Genomic DNA, 5,367 nt, shown 5'->3' on the forward strand with positions numbered 1-5,367 from the left:
TTCAATGATGAATATTGATGGTCCTCCAGATGGACATTTTCAAAGTGAAAGTACCCTGTTTGCCAGAGGTGTAAGAAGTGCATTAGCAGAAAGGGGACTGGCATCACTTGCTACAAAGAGTAGCTGTTTTCCACTGGCAGGGATGCTAGTAGGGAAGGGTCTCAGAGAACTGGACAAACAGCAAAGAGAATTATACAACCTCAGAATAACACAGGCCAGGTGCGGGCACATAACGATTAGATGCAAGTTGTGTCCCTCAGAAACAGATTTTGAGATGTAAAATTTAGGAAGGTTTGTTTCCTTGTTAATTATCTTCTATTACTAAATTATCTGCTTGAGAACAAGGAATTGCCTGTCTCTTTCACTGACATATCTTCAGTACAGAAAAAAGTACTGGGTACCTAAAAGTTTTCCAGCAAACATTTGTAAATGAATTCAGATATTATAAAAAGATAAGAATGGTTGAACATAAACAGCTACTTTGCTAGAGTCCTTATGAAATTGTTAGCCACTAAAATTTGTAACTTCTACTATACGTTTTGAAGTATTTGTCTAAAAAATGACTAGGGGCCTTTGTAAAATTAGTAGCAGATTTATAAATTATAAATCATAACCCTTAATAAAGGCATCTGTTTTAATGTTAAAGTGTGAAGACATTTGCTTAAATTAAGATTTATGCAGGCTCTGTATTGAAAGGCATGGTTCCTGAACATTCAGCCAGAAGGAGAAAAATCTATTCCTGTTCTAGTCAAGCACAGCCATGTAGAGTCACATTGTGCGATGGAATAATGGGTGGTGATTATCTTTTCTGTTACAATTATGAAAGAAAAAGAAGCCTTGAGAATTAGGGAAGAAAGTGTTGAGATATTAGATAATTTTCCTGGTGAAAATGTTTGTTAGAAAATTTAAACTAGCATTTCCCAAATTATGTTCCTGAGAATATGAATTTTGTGAGTAGCTAATGTATGTTTTTTGTTCAAAAGGTTTATTCTTGTATACGAGTTTAAGAAATGCTGTCATAGGTTTTGTGGTATTGGGTATAAGGTTGAAGAACACATATTAACTATTTGAGCTTCGATAAAAATTACAGTTGTTTGTATTTCCAATGAGTGGTGAAATTTCCTGTGACTTGTCATTTTGCAAAAGAATTAGGGGTGAGAGAAGATTCTGGGAAGATGGTGGAGTAGGAAGCTCCAGGAATACATATGCCCACCTAGACAGCAATTATACTGGCAGAATCTGTCTGATATAACTGTTTTAGAAATCTGGAGTCTATTGAAAGCTTGTAACTTCCAGGGGAAGGCAAGGATGGTAAATTGTGGTTAATTTTGATTAATTTCAGCTCTTAGCACAATAGCACCTACCCCCAACACCCTTCCAAAAGCCATGTGGCAAGCAGCTGTGCACATATTCTGTGTTCTTAGAGCAACCCGTACAGAGCTTGTGGGAGGCAGGGTGGGTAGAAATGGTCTCTGTTCTCCAAATAGTGAAGATCTTTGCCCGATTGCTGGTTATTGTTTCTTATCACAGAGGTTCAGACATCGAGGTAGATAGCCATTATTGTTGGACCTCCTCTCATTTTTGTAAGCCTTGCTCCCAACCTGTGGTTTAAATGACTCTCAGGGAATTTAAAAGGCCAGCACCATTCCATACCCCTTCATTTTTCTCTTTTTCATTTTTTAAGGGCCAGACATTAAAGACTAGGACATTCAAAAGCTACTGCAGGCTCACACCTGTAATCCCTGCGCTTTGGGAGACCAAGGTAGGTGGATCACCTGAGGTCAGGAGTTTGAGACCAGCCCAGCTAGCATGGTGAAACCCCGTCTCTACTAAAAATACAAAAATTCCCAGGTGTGGTGGCACATGCCTGTAATCCCAGCTACCCGGGAAGCTGAAGCAGGAGAATCGCTTGAACCCAGGAGGCAGAGGTTGCAGAGAGCTAAGATTCCACCACTGCACTCTAGCCTGGGCAACAAAAAGCTCTGCATATACAAGGAGGACTATAAAGGGACCACACATGTTCAGGGAAAGCACACATTCAGAAAAGAACTGGGAAGACCTTAAATTTATACCTCAGACTGACTGTTGGCATAGAGACTGCCTACAGCAATGAAAAACAAAACAAAACAATGGGAAGGGAGGGAATCTGATTTCCAAGGTTAATGTCTTGTTAGATTCAAATGTTCAGTTTTCAGAAAAAAAAAAATCAAACCACAGGGCATAAAAGAAACAGGAAAGGATGTTTCATTCAAAGGAGAAAATAAATCAACACAAATTGTCCCTGAAAGTGACCTGATGGTAGATCTATTAGACAGACTTTAAAACAACTACTTCAAAGATACGAAAAAACTAAAAGAAAATGTGGAAAAAGTAAAGAATATGATGTATAAACAGAATGTAAGTATCAATAAACAGATTGAAAACATAAAAAGCACCCAGAAATAAATTGTGGAGCTGAAAGTACAATAACTGGAATGAAAATTCGCTACAGGGATTCAAAGGCAGATTTGAGCAGGCAAAAGAATCAAAAGAATGACTTGAAAACAGGTCATTGGAAATTACTGAGTCTGAGGATATGAAGGAAAAAGAGATTGAAGAAAAGTGAACATAACCTAGAGGTTTTTTGAAATACCATCAAGAAGGCGAACTATTTATTCTGTGAGCCGCAGGAGAGGAAGTGAGAGAAATGGGCAGAGAATATTTGAAGAAATAATTGCTAAAGATATTCCCAAATTTGATAAAAGATGTGAATACGAGCATCCAATCAATTTAACAAACTCCATGTATAATGAACTTTAAGAAATCTGCATCAAAACATATTGTAATCAAACTTTCAAATGACAAACAAATAGAGAAACTGGAAAACAGTAAGAGAGAAGTGACTTGTCACAGACCAGTGTTCCTCAATAATATTATTAGTAGGTTTCTCATCATATACTTTGGAGGATAGAAGACAATGGGCCACTGTATTCAAAATGTTAAAAGAAAAAAAAATTTCTCGAGCAGGAATTCCATACCCAGCAAAATGGTCCTTCAAATGTGAAGGAGAAATTAGGACATCTCCAGATAAACAAAAGCCAAAGCAGTTTGTTATCACTAGATCTGTCAAGAAATTCTCAAGCAAGTCCTGCATGGTGACATCAGAGGACAGTAAACAATAACTTAAGGCTATACAAATAAATGAAGATCTAAATAAAGATAAATACACAGGCAATTACAAAAGCTAATATTATTGTAACAATGATTTGTAACTTGATTTTTTTCTACATGATTTAAAACTAATACTTAAAATTATGAGTTTGAAAGGTAATATTATTGTAACTTTGGTTTTAAGTCCACAATTTCCTACATAATTTAAGCGACTAATGTATTTAAATTAATGATTTGTTTATGATTTGTGGCACACAACACATGAAGATGTAATTTTGTGACATCAACAACCAAAAAGCATGGGAACACAGCTGGTAAATGGGCATAGTGTTTGTGTTATTGAAGCTAAGCTGGAATAAATTCATATTACAGTGTTATGACTTTAGGATATTAGATTTAATCCTCATGGTAACCACAAAGAAAATAATGACAGAATACATACAAAAGGCAATGAAAAAGAAAGGTAAACATTTCACTACAAAAAAAATCAACTAAACACAAAGAGTAAAGCGGGAAATTAAAACAAAAAGCTTTAAGGCATGAAGGAATCAAATAGCATAATGCCAGAAGTATGTCACTTCTTATCTGTAAGTACTTTAAATGGAAATGGATTAAACTGTCAATGAAAAGACAGTGGTTGTCAGGATGAAGAAACATGATCCAGCCATGTGCTTTTGAAAAGAGACTCACATTAGATACAGACACAGATTGAAAGTGAAAGGATGGAAAAAAGTTTCATGCAAATAGTAACCAAAAGAGAGCAGGGGTAGCTATATATGAAAATTAAAGGGAGAAATAACTGTTCTACAATAACAATTGGAGACTTCAATACCCTACTGACATGGTTTGGCTCTGTGTCCCCACACAAATCTTTCCTTGAATTATAATCCCCACATGTCAAGGGCAGGAGCAGGTGGCTATAATTGAATCAAGGGGGCAGATTTCCCCATGCTGCTCTTGTAATAGTGAGTGAATTCTCATGAGATCTGATGGTTTTATAAGGGGCTTCCCCCTTCACTTGGCACTCATTTTCTCTCCTGCTGCCTGCCTGTGAAGAGGTGCCTTCTGCCATGATTGTAAGTTTCCTGGGGCCTCCCCAGCCATGAAGAATTGAGTCAATTAATCCTCTTCTCTTTATAAATTACCCAGTCTTGGGTATTTCTTCATAGCAGCATGAGAATAGACTAATACATCCACTCTCAATAATGGATACAACAACCAGACAGAAGATAAGTAAGGAATAAAGGACTTAAACAAGACAATAAACCGATTAGATTTAACAGACATCTACAGAACATTCTCCCAAATGAGAGCAGCATACACAATATTCTAAAGTACATATGGAATATTTTCTAGGCTAAACTACATATTGGGCCACAGATTAAGTCTCAATAAAAAAATAGAGATATTATACAAAGTATCTTCTCCAACCATAACAGGATGAGATTAGTGACAACAGAAATAAAATTGTAAAATACACAAAATTATAGAAGTTAAACAAGATAGTCAAACCACAAATGGGTGAGAGAAAAAATAATAAGAGAAATCAAAACACTTAGAGATGAATAAATATGGAACACAACATACTAAAGTTTATAGGACACAGTAAAACAATGCTAAGGGAAAATTCATAGTATAAATAATTACATTGAAAGACCTAACTTTAAATCTTTAGGAACTAGAAAAAGAACAAACTAAACCCAAAGCTAGATGAACAAAGGAAATAATAACAATAACAATAATGAAGCAGAGATCAATGAAATAGAGAATAGAAAAATATGGAAAAAATACATGAAACTAAAAGTTCTTCAATAAATCTCACAAAATTGACAAACCTTTAGTTTGATGGACTAAGAAAAAAGAGAGAGTACTCAAATTAATAAAATCATAAACAGGCCAGGTGCAGTGGCTCACACCTGTAACCCCAGCACTTTGGGAGGCCAAGGTGGGCGCATCATGAGGTCACAAGATCGAGACCATCCTGGCTAACATGGTGAAATTCTGTCTCTACTGAAAATACAAAAAATTAGCTGGGTTTGGTGGTGGGTGCCTGTAGTCCCAGCTACTCGGGAGGCTGAGGCAGGAGAATGGCGTGAACCCAGGACGCAGAGCTTGCAGTGAGCTGAGATCGTGCCACTGCATTCCAGTCTGGGTGACAGAGCGAGACTCCATCTCAAAAAAAAAAAAAAAAAAAAAAAAAAAAAAAAAAAAAAAAAA

The sequence above is a fragment of the Rhinopithecus bieti genome, unplaced genomic scaffold, assembly GCF_001698545.2.
Source record: "Rhinopithecus bieti isolate Rb0 unplaced genomic scaffold, ASM169854v2 scaffold_35900, whole genome shotgun sequence".
In the NCBI taxonomy this organism is placed as follows: Eukaryota; Metazoa; Chordata; class Mammalia; order Primates; family Cercopithecidae; genus Rhinopithecus; species Rhinopithecus bieti.